The sequence below is a fragment of the Pristis pectinata genome, chromosome 10 (genome assembly GCF_009764475.1).
Source record: "Pristis pectinata isolate sPriPec2 chromosome 10, sPriPec2.1.pri, whole genome shotgun sequence".
Taxonomy (NCBI): Eukaryota; Metazoa; Chordata; class Chondrichthyes; order Rhinopristiformes; family Pristidae; genus Pristis; species Pristis pectinata.
The window spans coordinates 79,537,724-79,554,990 of record NC_067414.1 but is presented as its reverse complement, the minus strand read 5'-3'; the positions used below and the strand labels follow the sequence as shown (position 1 = coordinate 79,554,990).

Here is a 17,267-nt window from a genome sequence, read left to right as displayed (position 1 = left end):
TAAAGGGCATAGATTTAAGGTGAGAGAGAGTAAATATTTATATGGTGCAAGCTACCAGAAGAGGTGATAGGTGGAGTATAAGTACAGTGTTTAAAAGATAGTTGGACAGGTACATGGATAAGAAAGGTTCAGAGGGAATTACGCCAAATGCAGGCAAATTGGATTAGCTTCGATAGGCATCTTGGTCAACATGGATGAGCTGGGCTGAAGGGCCTTTTTCCATGCTGTCTAATTCTCTGAATCTATGATCCATGTGTGGCCGACTTGTCAAACTGGCCTACTCACAGTGAGGAAATCTGCTGCCCTTACCCGCTCTTTTGTGAGTCTGGAGTCAGATTGTGGTTGACCCTTAACTGCCCTCTTGTGTGGTCTGGTAAGATAATCAGTTCAAAGGTGTTTTGTCACAACTCTCTCATGGGCAGAACAGATGGACAATACATAGTGGTTTAGCCAGCGATTCGCACATGCTGCAAGTGAATAAAATGAATTCTAGAGGCCCAAAAAAACATTACTTGGATCTTATAAGATAGACATTTTATTTATTTATTCATCACATGTACATCAAAACACAGTGAAATGCATCTTTTTGTGTTACTGAGAATGTGCTGGGGGGCAGCCCGAAAGTGTCACCACTCTTCCAGCGCCAGCATAGCATGCCCACAGCTCCTAACCTGAACGTCTTTTGGAATGTGGGAGGAAACTGGAGCACCCGGAGGAACCCACGCAGACACAGGGAGAATGTACACACTCCTTACAGGCGGTAGCAGGTATTGAACCTGGGTCGCTGGCGCTGTAGTAGCATTACACTTACTGCTACACTACCATGCCGCCCACATTTCCCTTTCTGTCCGTGACACCAGTTGGGCTAACTGATTTGTGTACGTGTTTTCGTTGGATGTTTTCTGTCCTCATGAATCTTGCCTTTGTTTTTTTGGTTAGTAAACATAGTCTTGAGACAGATTCTATTGCAAACCTCCTTTGCCAAATGATGCAGAGCTTACCAGCATGCTGCACTTTACCATCAGCCTCCAAGGTTGAGCAATCAGGCATAACTTGATTGATGCCTTTCAGTACATGCTATCATCCCCAATCAAAAACCAAAGGCCGTCCCATGATTACTAATTTCTACCAGCATATCAACAATTCCTGTGCCTCTGAGGAATGGAAAATTACTTGAAAAATCTGATAACAAAAACTAAACAATTCTAACACCTACTTGACAATGTGCAGTGGCTGCTGTCTTGTCCAAGCTTGAAAGCAAAACGCATGTCAAAACATGAAAATGCTGCTGGTTCTGTTCAGCAAACAGCACCAGCACACACATTTTCCAAACATGAGAACATTTTTTCTTTAAACCTTCTTTGGCCAGACTGGCCCCGGTTCACCCACTACTTCCCTACCGCACCCTCCGCATTATGTAGACAAAGAGGGAACTGTTACTTTAATTCCAGTAAATGTCTGTTCACCCGAGTGTATTCCTCTGGACAATGTGCAGCCAGGAGATCATTCAACTCTTGGAAGAATCACATCTGATGCAGTTGTTCATCTGTACTTTCCAACTGGACTCACTGGGTACAGATTACCTCCAAGTTTAATTTCATCTCCTCAGAAGTAACATCCATAAAACATAGTACAGGAACAGGCACCTTGGCCCACAATGTCTATGTCAAACATAATGCTGAATGAAAATAATTCCCTTCTACCTTGACATGATCCCTCCATTCCCTGCATGTTCATGTGTCTAACAGCCTCTAAAATGCCATTATCTTATTTGCTTCAACCACTGCAGCCTGTTCCAGGCACCTTCCACTCTCTGTGTAAAAACAACTTGCCCTCCGTGTAAAAAAACTTGCCCCACACATCTCCTTTGAAAAGTGGCCATTTGTACATCTCTAAAGCAAGCCAGAAATATGAAAACAGATAGTTAGAGTTTCTATAGATACTTTAAAAAAAGAGTAAACAAACCACAGGTACACAGGATGGTGAAGAAGGCAAATGGCATACTTGCCTTCATTGGTCGGGGCATTGAGTACAAGAGTTGGGACATTGGGTTACAGCTGTACAAGACATTACAAGACTCCCTATAGCATGGTGACCAGAACTGCGCAGCTGGAGTATTGTAGAGACGATAGGGAAAGGATTCACAAGGATGTTGCTGGGACTGGAGGGCTTGAACGTAGAACATAGACCAGTACAACATAGTACGGGTCCTTTAAATTTAAGTTTTACTTACAGCGTGGTAACAGGCCCTTCCGGCCCAACGAGTCCGCGCCGCCCATTTTAAACCCAAATTAACCTACCCGTACATCTTTGCAATGTGGGAGGAAACTGGAGCACCCAGAGGAAACCCATGCAGACACGGGAGAATGTACAAACTCCTTACAGACAGCGACGGGAATCGAACCCCGATCGCTGGCGCTGTAATAGCATCGCGCTAACCACTACTCTACTGTATCGTAGGCCAATATCTTTGATCAATCTAACCCTTCCCTCCTACACAGCCCGCAACCTTCATTTTTCTTACACCTATGCGCCAATCTAAGAGTATTTTAAATGTTCCTATTGCATCAGCCTATACCACCACCCCCAACAGTACGTTCCAGGCACCTACCACTCTCTGTGTAAAAAACCTACCTGTGACCCTAAACTTTCCTCCACTCACTTTAAACGGATGTATTTTGTTATTGGCCATTGCCGCCCTGGGGAAAAGGTGCTGGCTGTCCACTCTGTCTATGCCTCTCATAATCTTAAATGCCTCTATCAAGTCACCACACATCCTCCTACGCTCCAAAGAGAAAAGCCCTAGCTCACTCAACCTTTCCTCATAAGACATGTAATCCAGGCAGCATCCTGGTAAATCTCCTCTGTACCCTCCCTAAAGCTTCCACATCCTTCCTACAATGAGGCAACCAGAACTGAACACAATACTCCAAGTGTGGTCTAACCAGAGTTTTATAGAGCTGCAACATTACCTCACGGCTCTTGAACTCAATCCCCCGACTAATGAAGGCCAGCATACCATACGCCTTCTTAACTATCCTGTCAACTTGCATGGCAACTTTGAGGGATCTATGGACTTAGACTCGAAGATCTCTCTGTTCCTCCACACTGCTAAGAATCCTGTCATTGACCTTGTATCACTTCACACTTTTATAGATTGAACTCCATCTGCCACTTCTCTGCTCAGCTCTGCATCTGTAACCTATGACAACCTTCTACACTAACCACAACACCACCAACTTTTGTGTCATCTGCATATTTACTAATCCACCCTTCCATTTATAAAAATCACAAAGAATAGGGGTCCCAGAACAGATCCCTGTGGAACACCACTAGTCACTGACCTCCAGGCAGAATACTCTCCATCTACTACCACCCTCTGCCTTCTATGGGTATGTCAATTCTGAATCCATGCAGCCAAATTTCCATGGATCCCATGCCTCATGACTTTCTCGATGAGCCTACCATGGGGAATCTTGTCAAACACCTTACTAAAATCCATATACACCACATCCACTGCTCTACCTTCATCAATTTGTTTTGTCACGCCCTCAAAAAACTAAATTAGGCTTGTGAGGCATGATCTGCCCCTCATAAAGCCATGTTGACTATCCCTAATAAGACTATGCTTCTCCAAATGCTCATAAATTCTATCCTTAAGAATCCTCTCCAATGGTTTGCCCACCACTGACATAAGATGCACTGGTCTATAATTCCCAGGATTATCCTCATTACCTTTCTTGAAAAACGGAACAAGATTTGCCATCCTTCAATCCTCTGCACCTCTCCTGTGGCCAGAGAGGATGCAAAGGTCATCTTTAACGCCCAAGCAATCTCTTCCCTTGCTTGCAGTAGTAACCTGGGGTATATCCTGTCCGGCCCCAGGGACTTATCTATCCTAATGTTTTCAGAAGCTCCAACACTGCCTCTTTCTTAACATCAACATGCTCCAGCACATTAGCCTATTCCACGCTGACCTCTCATTCGTCAAAGCCCCCCTCTCTGGTGGACACTGAAGCAAAGGATTCATTAAGGACCTCCCCTACCTCTTCTGACTCCAGACACTTATTTCCCTCTTATCCCTAAGTGGTCCTACCCTCACTCTAGTCATCCTCCTATTCTTCACATGTGTGTAGAATGCCTTGGGGTTTTCCTTTATCCTACTCACCAAGGCCTTCTCATGTCCCCTTCTAGCTCTCCTAAGTCCCTTCTTAAGCTCTTTCCTGGCCACCTTATAACTATCAAGAGCCCTGTCTGATTTTTGCTTCCTAAACCTTAAGTATGCTTCCTTCTTCCTCTTGACTAAATGTTCCACTTCTCTTTCCAGTCATGGTTCCTTCACACTACCATCATTTCCCTGTCTCAGTGGGACAAACCCATCCAGAACCATATGCAAGTGTTCTCTAAACAATCTCCACATTTCTGTTGTGCATTTCCCTGAGAATATCTGTTCCCAATTTACGCTCCTAAGTTCCTGCCTAATACCGTCGTAATTAGCCCTCCCCCAATTAAATACTTTCCCATATCGTCTGCTCCTGTCCTTTCCGTGGCTATGCTAAAGATCAGGGAGTTGTGGTCACTGTCTCTGAAATGCTCACCCACCGAGAGGTCTGTCACCTGACCAGCTTCATTGCCTATTACTAGATCCAGTATGGCCTCTCCCTAAGTCAGCCTGTCCACATACTATGTCAGGAATCCTTCCTGGACACGCCTAACAAATTCTGCCTCATCTAAACCTATTGCACTAAGGAGGTGCCAATCAATATTAGGGAAGTTGAAGTCACCCATGACAACAACCCTGTTATTTTTGCATCTTTCCAAAACCTGCCTACTTATCTGCTCCCCAGTGTCCTGGTTGCTATTGGGTGGCCTATAGAATACTCCCAATAGAGTGATTGTTCGCTTCCTGTTTCTGACTTCCACCCACACTGGCTCAGTTGATGATCCCTCCACAACATCCTCCCTTTATGCAGTGGTGATACTATCCTTGATTAGGAATGCGACTCCCTCCCTCTTTCACCTCTGCCCAATTCATCCATGCCGACTTGTGCACCCATCCATATCATTCTCATCTTGCAGCACTTGGTCCATAGCTTTCTATGCCTAAACAATCCAAGTGTTTATCTGGACAATTCTTAAATGCTGGCAGTGACCCAACTTCAACCACTCTTTCAGGCAGTGCATTCCAGGTACTCACCATTCTCTAATAAGTGAGGAATGTACCCCTCAGATACCCTCTAAATCCTATCTGAGGGCTGTGCGCCAAATGCAGACAGATGGGCATAGACGAGTTGGGCTGAAGGGCCTATTTCCACGCTGTATGACTCTATGACTCTAAATCTCTTTCCCCTTACTCTAAGTCCATGTCCTCTAGTTTTATCTATCTCTGATATGGAGAAAAGTGTCCTGCAGTCTACCCTATCTAGATCCCTCATAATTTTATCCACCTCAAACAAGTTCCTTCTCTCTAGGGAGAACAGACCTCGCCCCTCCAGTCTCTCTTCATAACTGAACTGCTCCATCCCAGGCAAGATCCAAGCGAATCTCCTCTGCACCCTCTCCATTGCTATCACATCCTTCCTTTAGAATAGTGACCAGAACTGCATGCAGTACTCCCGCTGCAGTCTGACGAAGGTTTGGAATATAGCCTCCCTACTTCTATACTCAATGCCCCGACTAATTAAGGCAGTATCCAATATGCATTCATTATCTATGTGTGTTGCCACCTTATAGGATCTTTGAACTTGTACTCCAAGGTTGCTCCTTTCTTCAATACTCCCTAAGACCCTACCATTTGTAACTTGCATCTACTACCCTGCCCTCATCAATGCAGTTTTTTACCTCTTCAACGAATTCAGTGAAATTGGTCAAACAAGATCTGCCCTTGACAAAGCTATTTTGGCATCTCCAATTAGTTCCTACTTTTCCAAGTCATCACTAATCCTCTCTCTCAGAATTTCTTCCAGTATTTCCCTACCACTGATGTGAGACTCGCAGGTCTAGAGTTACCAGGTTTTTCCCTGCTGCCTTTCTTGAAAAGGAGGACCACATTTTCTGTCTTCCAGTCATCTGATACTTCACTTGTGTCCAGCAAAGATATTAAAATTTCTTCCCTTGCCTCCCATAGCAGCCTGGAATAAATCCCATCTGATCCTGGGGATTTATCCACCATTAAGCCCGTTAAGGCATCCTCTTCTTTATTTCTGGTAACCTGCACTATACTTACACCTATCTCTTCACTGAATCCTACAACTTCAAAGTCTATTTCTTTTGTGAATACCAGTGAAAAGTATTCATTTAGGACTTCGCCTTTCCTTCTGGCTCACTGCATGCGTTGCCCACGTTGTCCCTACTGTGCCCTACAATTTACCTTGTTATTCTTTTGCCCTTTGAATATTTTCTTGTAGAACACCTCCACATTTACCTTAATCCTGTCTGCCAATTATTTTTTCATGCCTTCCTAATTTCCTTTTTTAACATTTCCCTCTAGTTTCATACTCTTGGTGGCCCTTTCCCTGTCATTAATTCTCTGTACCTGCCTAATGCTTCCAGTTTTTTTCTTTATCCAACCCTCAATATCCCTTGACATCCAAGGTTTCCTCTACTTTTTTCTCTGGCTTTTACCCTTACAGGAACATGTTGGCCTTGAACTCTTTGAATTTTTCCTTTGAATGCTTCCCAATGTGCAGGTGTAGACTTAACTGCAAGTAGGTGCTACAATCTACCTTTGTAGATCCTCCTTTATGTTAATGAAATTGGCCTTCCACCAGTTTAAGACCTTTATTACTGGTCTATCCTATTTCTTTTCCTTAACAAGTTTAAAATATGCAGGGTTATGGATACTATCTCCAAAACAATCCCCCACTGACATTCCATCTACTTGACCAGCTACATTCCCCAAGATAAGGTCCAGTAATACTCATTCCCTTATTGGCCTATCCACATATTGCATCAAAAGGGTCTCCTGGACACACCTCAGAAATTCCACCCATGCTTTTAACACTAAGGCAATTCCAGTTTATAGAAGGGAAATTGAAATCGGCCATTTTTATTGTACCTTTCTCATATCTGCCTACGTATAGGTTCCTCTACCTCCTGTTGACTGTTGGGAGATCTGTAATACACCCCTAGCAAAATGATGACACCTTTTTTGTTTGAGAAGCATCCCTTAGCACTGAAGTAATGCAATTTTTGACTAACAGTGCAATACTTCCTCCCCTTTTACTCCTCCCTCTGTCTCACCTGAAAATTCCATACCTGAGTTGCCAATCCTGCCTGTCCTTCAACCATGTCTTAGAGAAGGCAACAATATCACAGACTTCCATGTTAACTAAAACTACTTTACTAGTTATATTCCTTGCATTCAAATAGGTGCAATTTAGCTTTGAATTCCCTTGATGCACACTTACTTGCTTGTTCTGCCTGCTGGACTTACGCACTCTTTCTCTTCCAGATGACTGTACATCTCCATCTGAACAACTACTGTGAGCTCCTTTCCCCTGCCAACTCAGTTTAAGCATTCCCCAACAGCACAAGCCAACCTGCCAGCAAGGATGTTGGTCCCATTCTGGTACAACTCATCCTGCTTATACATGTCCCACCTTCGCCAGAAATGGTCCTAAAGATCCAGGAACCTAAAGCCCATCATCTTGCACCACCCTTCAGCCACATACTCCTCTGATCAATCCTTCTATTCCTATACTCACCAGCTCATGGTACTGCAAGCAATCTAGAGGTCCTGCTCTTTATATTGCTACCTAGCTCCCTAAACTCATGTTGCAGGACCTCATCCCCTCTCCTACCTATGTCAGTGGTACCTACATGTACGTCAGCGGTACCTACATGTACTACAGCCTCTGGCTGTTCAACCTCCCGTTTCTGAATGTCTTGCAGCTTCTCTGAAACATTCTTGATCATAGCATAAAGAAGACAACATACCAACCTGAAGTCTCTTTTGAGGCTACGAAAGAATCCAGCAGGGTATACTTATTAGAGAAGGGAATGACCACAGGTGTCTCCTGCACCACCTGCCTGCCCTGTCTGTCCTTCCTGGTGGTAAACTATCTCCTTTCTTTCTGTACCTGTGGAGTGATCAGCTCAGCCAATGCACTGTCTACTACATTTTCCACGTCCAGGCTGCTCCATAACAAGTCCATTGGCAGCTCTAACTGCTCTAAGAGCTGCAGCTGGACACACTTCCTGCAGGTGTAGTCATCAGGGACATTGGAAAAGTGATCTCCCCTATCCTGGAGGAGGACCATACCACTGCCCCAGCCTCCATAACCTCACTATGAGATAGTAAGATTGAAGAAAAAAACCTTACCTTGTCTGCTACTCACTGAAGCCCGATGCTCACCAACTGCAGCACTTCCACCAAAATGGCCGCTCCAAAATGGTGACTCCTGCTAGAGCTTGCTCCCCCTCCTTGCTGCTAGGCCTGCCAGTAGAGAAAAAGGGAAGCCAATGAGTATTTTGGTTAGATTTCCAAAGGCATTTGATATGGTGCATGAATAGGTGATAAGAAAGAGTGAACTCGTAAACTGGTTGACAAGAAGCAATGTGTGATGTGCCATTGGTTCAGTGCTGGGACCTCAGTTTTTTATAGTTTGTGTAAATTACTTGGATGAATGCACTGAAGGCGTGAATGCTAAATTTGTTGATGACACAAAGATCTGGCAAATGGAGTAAAATGTGGGAAACTGAAATTAAATACTTTGGCAGGAAAAATGAAACAAACATTTCTAAATAGTGAGGCTACTGGGTGTCCGAATGCATTATTCCCAAAAGACTAATATGCAGGTACTGTGTAATTAGGAAAGTGAACAGAATGTGATCATTTATTTTTGGGGAAATTGAATATTGAAGAAGGGAGGTTATGCTTTAGTTATGTAGGGTATCAAAAACAGGAAGGCTTCGGTTAAAGGTGAGAGGAAGGAGTTTTGAAGGGGATCTGAGGGGAAATATTTTTACACAGCAAGTGGTTGGTATCTGGAATATTCTGCTAGAAGAGGTAGTGGCATCAGATATTTCAGAGGCACCCATTAGGACTATGCCTTGACTATTCAAGGCATTGTCTAAATGCTTCCTAAATGCCATTATTGTATCTGATTCTACCACCTCCTGCAGGAGCAGAGAGGTAACATGCAGACACTCATTTGTCTTCTGCAGGACCAGTCACATACTTCCCTACGCAACTCAAAGTTATAAAATCATAGAGGCATGCAACACAGAAACAGACCCCTTGGCCCAGCCAGCCGGTACCAACCTCCAAGCACCCATTTACACTAACCTTACACAAATCACATTTAATTCTCCCCACATTTCCATAACTCCCTCAGATTCCATCACTCACCTACACTCTAGGGACAATTTACAGTGGCCAATTAAGCTACCAACCTGCATGTCTTTGGAATGTGAGAGGAAACTGGAGCATCTGGAGGAAAACCACATGGTCACAAAGAAAACTGCAGACTCCACACACAGATCACACAAACTCCACAAAGAGGTCAGGATTGAACCCGAGTTGTTGGAGCTGTGAGGCAACAGTTATGCCACTATGCCACCCCTTTACATCATGACCAGAGTCCTGCTTGGGTTGAGCAAAGACCTGACTCCAGGGAGAGGAATCAAAGATAGCAAGAAACGGGCACTTGCGAATTGAAATATATCAGTGGATTGGTTTTGGATCTGGAAAATTGGTAGAGCATTCTGGGTTCTAGCATATCAGTGTCCTCTTATTATCCATTTTCCGGGATGTGAACTTTTCTAGCAAGGCCAATGTTTATTGCCCATTCCTAATTACCCTTGAGAAGATGGTGGTGAGCTACCTTCTTGGACCACTTAAGTTTTTCTGGTGAAGATACTCCCACCTCGCAGCTGGTTGGGAAGTTCCAGGAGTGACAGTGAAGGATCGATGATACATTTTCAAGTCAAGATGGTGTTCCTATGCACCTGCTGCTCTTGTCCTCCTTGGTGGTAAAGGTTGCAGATTTGAGAGGTGCCACTGGAGTAGCCTGGGCAAATAAATGCAGTGCATTTTGTAGGAGGTATGCACTGCAGGCTCTGTTGGTCATTGAAGAGGCAATTAATGTTCAGTGCGGTGCACAGGTTGCTAGTCAAATGGATTGCTTCATCTTGGAAAGCTTCAAGCTTCTTGAGTATTGCTGGAGCTGCACTCATCCAATCAAGTGGAGAATATTTCATCATACTCCTGACTTGTGCCTGGCAAATGGTCAAAAGGCTTTGGGGTGTCACTTACCATGAATACTTAGTCCCTAATAAGCCACAATACTTAGGTAACTTATGTAGTTGGTTCAAATGAATTTCTGATCAATGGTGGTTGGACTCACTAACCCTAACCCTAACCACAGGTGTGGGACACAGCAATGGTAATCCCATTGAATGTGAAGGGTAGGTAGTTTGACTCTCTCTTGTTGGAGATGGTTATTACCTGACACTTTTGTGGTGTGAATATTATTTGCCACTTATTACCCCATGCCTAAATGTTGCCAGGACTCACTGAATATAGGCACCCTTCAGTTGCTGAGGAGCTATGAATTGCGCAATCATCAGTAAACATACCCACATCAGACCTTATGATGGAAGTCAGAGAGTCATGCCGGCCAAGATGCCCATCTAAGCTAGTTCCATTTGCCTACATTTGGCCCATAATCCTTTACACCTTTCCTACCCATGTACTTGTCCAAATGTCTTTTAAACATTATAATTATACCCAACTCTACCACCTTCTCTGACAGCTTATTCCAAATGCCCACCATCCTCTGTCTAAAAAAATTGCCCCTCTGATCCTCTTTCAATCTTTCCCCTCTCATCTTAAACCTATGCCTCTAGTTTTAGACTCCCCTACCCTGAAGAAAAAAAACTATCTACCCTACCTATGCCTCTCATGATTGTGTAAACCTCTACAAAGTCACTCCTCAGATTCCTTCACTCCAGTGGAAACAGTTCCGGCCCATCCAATTTCTCCCTATAACTCAAGCCCTCCAGTCCAGGCAACATCATTGTGAATTTTTTGTGCACCTCTCTAGCTTAATCACATCCCTGCTATAACATGGTGAGCAGACCTGCTCACAATACTGCACAAGTGTGGCCTAACAAATGTTTTATACAATTGTATCATTATATCCTAACTCTTGTATTGATGCCACGACCGATGAAGGCAAGAGTGCCATACGCCCTCTTCGCTGCCTGTCTACCTATGTTGCTACTTTCAGGGTAATGTGTACTTTTACTTATATCCCTCAATCTCTCTTGTTCAACAACACTCACCAGGGCCCTGCCATTCACTGTGTCTGTCCTGTGTTTAACTTCCCAAAATGCATCACTTTGCACTTGCCTGAGTTAAATTGCATCTGCCATTCCTTTGCCCATTTTACCAGTTGATCAATATCCCATTGTAACCTTATACAGCTTTTTTCACTGTCCACTATACCACCAATTTTGTTGTCACCTGCAAACTTACTAATTATGCCATCTATATTCTCATCCAAATTGTTAATGTACTTAACAATTGTTAATGTTCAGCGATCGGGGTTCGATTCCCGTCGCTGTCTGTAAGAAGTTTGTACGTTCTCCCATGTCTACGTGGGTTTCCTCCGGGGTGCTCCGGTTTCCTCCCACATTCTAAAAAAAAGACGTACGGGTAGGTTAATTTGGGTTTAAAATGGTGGTGCGGACTCGTTGGGCTGGAAGGGCCTGTACCACGTTGTAAATAAAAAAAATTTAAAAAAATTTAAAATTTACTTGACAAACAACAGGGGACCAAGCAGCAATCCCTGTAGCACACCACTTGCCAAGGGTGTTCAATGCTCTCAGCTGTTTTTTGATATTGCAGGGAGTGAATCAAACTGGCTTCTGTGATGGGAGGTGTTAAAGGAGGATGCCAAGATGGATCATCTGTTTGACACTTCTACTGAATGTTGTTGTGAATGCCTAGGCCTTTTCTTATAACTCATGTGCTTGCCCCTGCCATCATTGAGGATGGGGATATTGGGGATATTCTTGCAGCCTCCTTCCCCCATTAGCTGTTTGATTGTCCATCACCATTCACAATCAGATATGGTAGGACTGCAGAGCTTCAATCTGACCTGTTGGTTATGAGATTGCTCTGTCTATTGCATATTGTTTTTGCTGTTTTGTATGCATGTATTCCTGTGTCTCAATTAGGCTGGCACATAGGTAAGCCTGGCTCTGCTCCCTGTATGCTCTTTCTGCACACTTCATTGATGCAGGTTGATCTCCTAGTTTGAAAGTATTGATATGGTGAGGGATATGCAGGGCCATGAGGTTACAGGTATGTTGGTATACTATTCTGCTGCTGCTGATGGATGCCCAGTTTTGAGTTGCCAGATATGTTTTGAGTCTAATCCATTTTTCATGGTATTAGTGCCACAATGGATAGACCATAACTGTAAGACCATAAGATATAGGAGCAGAATTAGGCCATTTGGCCCATCGAGCCTACTTTACCATTCAATCATGGCTGATTTTTTTTCAACCACATTCTCCTGCCTTCTTCCTGTAACTGTTAACCTCCGTACCAATCGAGAACCTATCAATCTCTGCCTTAAATATACCCGATGACTTGGCCTCCACAGCCCAATGAATTCTATAGATTCACCACCCTCTGGCTGAAAAAATTCCTCCTTATCTCAGTCTTAAAGGGACGTCCCTTTATTCTGAGGCTGTGCTCTCAGATCCCAGGTTCTCCTACTAATGGAAACATTCTCTCCATGTCCACCCTATCCAGGCCTTCCAGTGTTCCGTATTTCAAATCCACCCTCATCTTTCCAAACTCCATTGAGTACAGGCCCAGATACATCAATGCTTCTCATACATTAAGCTTTTCATTCGCGGGATCATTCTTGTGAACCTCCTCTGGACCCTCTCCAGGGCCAGCACATCTTTCCTTAAATACAGGGCCCAAAATTGCTCCCAATATTCCAAATACAATCTGAGCAACACCTTATACAGCCTCAGCAGTATATCCTTGCTTTTATATTCTAGTCGTCTTGAAATGAATGCTAACATTGCATTTGCCTTCCTTACTACCAACTCAACCTGCAAGTTAACCTTAAGGGAATCTTGAACTAAGACTCCCAAGTCCCCTTTGCACCTCTGATTTCTGAATTCTCTCCTCATTTGGAAAATAGTCTACACCTTTAGTCATTCTACCAAAGCCCACACTTCCCTACACTGTATTCCATCTGCAACTTCTTTGCTCACTCTTCTAACCTGTCCCTCCACTTGGCCACAATGCCATCAGTTCCTTCACTGAGATCATTAATGTATAAAATGAAAAGCTGTGGTCCCAACACTGACCTCTGAGGAACTCCACTAGTCATCAGCAGCCATTGTGAAAAGGACCCCTTTATGTTCACCTTCTGCTTTCTGCCAGTCAGCCATTCTTCTATTCATACTAGTACAATGCCTCTAACACTTGGGCTCTTATCTTGTTTTGGAGCCTTGCGTGTGGCATGTTGTCAAAGGCCTTCTGAAAATCCAAGTAAATAATGTCCATTGACTCTCCTTTGAGAGTGTCCTCAGTGTGAAAGTGAGACTTTGTCTTCAAAAGTTTGTCTGTGTGGTTTGCTTCTACCAATGCTATCATGGGCAGATGTATATTGGTACAGACAAATTCAGGTAGGCTAACTCCTTGTGTTGGTTCACTCATTACCTGCTGCAGACTCAGTCTAGTCTTTAGAACTCAGCCAGTGGTGGTGCACTCAAGCTCCTCTCACTGATGGACATTGAAGTCCTCACCAAACGTATAATTGCTCCTTTCAGTGCTTCTTCCAAGTGTTGTTCAACATGGAGGAACAATGATTTATCAGTTGAGAAAGGGAAGTATGTGGTAATCAGGAAGGAGGTTTCCTTGGCCATGTTTGACCTCATGCTATGAAATTGTGTGAAGCTTCAGAATCAATGTTGAGGACTCAATGTTGAGTATTCCCTCTCTACTTGTATGGCCCACCTTTGATGAGTCTGTTCTGATGATTGGATAAGACATATCCATGGATGGTGATGAAGGTGTATAGTATAATGCCCGTAAGGTATGATGCTGCAAATATGACTATTGTCACCCTAACCCATATGAAACACTGCATAATCTTACTGAAAGCAATATGATTTCTGTATATAGGTTTTTCTAATAAATGATTCTCTACATACTGGCACAGTTGAAAGGAATTCCCATACAGGGCAAAATAGCATCCTTCATTGTGCAGAGAGAATTGGCATTGGTAGGGCAGCTGCCATTATCACTGCAGACCTGCTGTTCCATTTGGAAAAGAGGAGGGTTGAGGAAAACTAATCAAGGAGTTTAAAATTATGAGAGGCCAAGACAGGGTGAATAGGGAAGGGCCATTTTTCTCAGCAGAATAGTGTATAATTGGGAGTGGGGGCTGGAGGGCAGTGAGAAAAAGTTAGAGTGAGTTGGTGAGGATGGGGTAAATTTACAGTAACTGGTAGCAACGTTGAAAGAGAATATCCTCCGCCCAGATAGAAGTGGGGGATAAAAGCTCATTGTCTGAAGAATGATGGAGGTAAAATCCTAATCTCACTTAAAAAATACTTGGATGAGCACATGATGTATCATAATACATGTGGCTAACGATCAAGAATGGGGAAGCTGGAAAGCTTTTTCTCTGGTCATCAGGGACATTTTGGATTGAATGGTCTACTTTCATGCTGTAAATATCTATGAATATATGAAATTTCATGACACTCAATAAGTCATCACTTAGACCTTTCCTGTTCTGGCCTGTGCCCAGTTACTGACTATAGTATCAAGGCCATCAATTCTGGAGGGGAGCTGATGTGACTAATGGCACACCGCAGGACACAACTTCATGCCTCCTATTAGATTCTGTGAATACTCGATACAGTCCTCTGTGACTGATGCTCAATATATTAACAAAATGCTCACATTTTTGGATAAGGGAATTAATGAAAATGAAGCAAAGGTGGGAGACTGGTGGTGAAATGCGGAGGATGGCCGTGATCAAATTGAGTGGCAGAACTGGCTCAAGGGCCTAAATTATATTCCTGCTATTTCTTTGTGACTTATGATAAATGATTGCCTGGTGCTAGATAATGGAAGTCTGCCAATGCCAATGAACTATGGGGAGAGATTTGTCACTGCACTGAGTCATTTGGCTATTGGACTGTAATGTCCCGCTGAGTCACCAGCCACGTGCAATGTGTGGGAGTTTGCTTCTGTTGTAGTGAATTGATTAAATATATATGACTGAAGTATTTGTCATACATATGGAATAAATTACTCTAATCACTTACTGTCAAAAATTGCAGCCAGGAGCGACATGCTTTAATGTCCTCCAAGGCAGATTTACCACCAGTGGAATTTTGTTCCCAGGAAGTCTTCCTGAGTTGGAGTTCACTGTTAAGCTTTGGATGAGATCTTGCTGTCAAATATTGCAGCTTTGGGGAGTGAGGGGCCAGGCCAATATTAAAAGGGCCAAATACACCTCAAATAGTCTTCATGTTTGTGGTGTAATGGTTAATGATTACAATTACTTGGATAAGATAGGATGTAAATATAAGAGACTTTTGGTTTTGTAGTCAAGCAAAAGTGTTAGCATGAGGACATCCCTCTCTACAAAGACCTTCTGTGACATTCAAATACCATGAAAAAAAAGTAAAGCCCAGCCTAACTGTTTTGCAAGATAATCCCTGGGTACCCAGCTGCAACCAACATCCTGTGATCCCCACAGCACCATCCCCACTGCCTCCATCAACCTCTCATCCTTTCAACCAACTGGGTATCAGATTAGAATTCAGGTAGATTCTGAGTTCACTCCTGCCACTCACCTGGCATGGACTGGAATCAGTTGTGGTATTAGTTGTGGCTGGACACAAGTCAATAAAACTCATATTGTTTCTAATATGTCCTCTTGGTGTTATTTATGGATCAAAGGGCAAAAGGTACAAGATGTTGTTTGTGACAGATTTAGCTGATAGGGATTGGACAACACAGAAACAAGCCCTTTGGCCCAATGCCTACATTGATCAAAGTGTCCTCCTAAGTAAGTGTTCTATGGTTCTATTCAAAGGGACCAGCAGAATAAAGTTTCGGCACAGACTAGAAGGGTCGAATGGCCTGTTTTCTGTGCTATAGTGTTCTATAGTTCTATGGTTCTAAGTCCCATTTTCCTGCATTTGGCCCATGTCCTTCTAAACCTTTCCTATCCATGTATCTGTCCAAATGTCTTTTAAACATTGTAATTGTACCTGCCTCTACCACTTCCTCTGGCAGCTTGTTCCACATACCCACCACCCTCTGTGTTGAAAAATTTGACCCTCAGGTCCCCTTTAAATCTTTTCCCTCTCACCTTAAACCTATGGCCTCTAATGTTAGACTCCCCACCCTGGGAAATAGACAGTGACAATCCATCTTATGATTTCATGATTTTATAAACCTATGAGGTCACCCCTCAGCCTCCTTCACTCCAGGGAAAACAGTCCCAGCCTCTCCAGCCTCTCCTTATTACTCAAGCCCTCCAGTCCCAGTAACATCCTTGGGAATATTTTCTGCACCCTTTCCATCTTAACGACCTTCTTCCTACAGCTAGATAACAGGACTGCGCGTAGTACTCCAAGTACGTAGGACGTAGACTGCTTCAAGTGCTGTGGAGTGGTGAACATTGTCCTTCTTGACACTTACCAATTTTTATCAATGCACCATGAAAAGCATCCTATCTGGATGCATCATGGCTTGGGATGGCAACTGCTCTGCCCAGGACCGCAAGGAACTGCAGAGAGTTGTGGACACAGCCCAGCACATCATGGAAACCAGCCTCCCCTCCATGTCTATACCTCTCGTTGCCTTGGTGAAGCAGCCAGCATAATCAAAGACCACACCCACCCGCGTCATTCTCTCTCCTCCCCTCTCCCATCAGGCAGAAGGACACATACCACAGGCTCACGGACAGCTTTTATCCCACGGTGATAAGACTATTGAATGGTTCACTTATACAATGAGATGGACTCTTGACCTCACACCTTGTTTGACCTTGCACCTTAATGTCTACCTGCAATGCACGTCCTGTAGCTGTGACATCTTACTCTGTATTCTGTTATTGTTTTTATCCTGTACTACTTCAATGATCTGTGTAATGAATTGATCTGTACAAATGGTATGCAAGACAAGTTTTTCACTGTACCTCGGTACAAGTGACCATAATAAACCAATACCAATGCCAACACCAACATTTTGAAATCGTCAGCCA

At 43.6% G+C, this 17,267-nt stretch overlaps 1 protein-coding gene across 1 annotated transcript in view; it reads right to left on the bottom strand.

Annotated features, from left to right (window-relative positions):
* The window catches only part of LOC127575346 (protein FAM110C-like), a 115,952-nt gene that overhangs the window by 27,381 nt on the left and 71,304 nt on the right, over window positions 1-17,267 (bottom strand). Inside the window, exon 2 of the mRNA XM_052025161.1 lies at window positions 8,324-8,437. The gene's annotated coding sequence lies outside the window, so the exon portion shown is untranslated. The remainder of the gene's footprint in view (window positions 1-8,323; window positions 8,438-17,267) is intronic.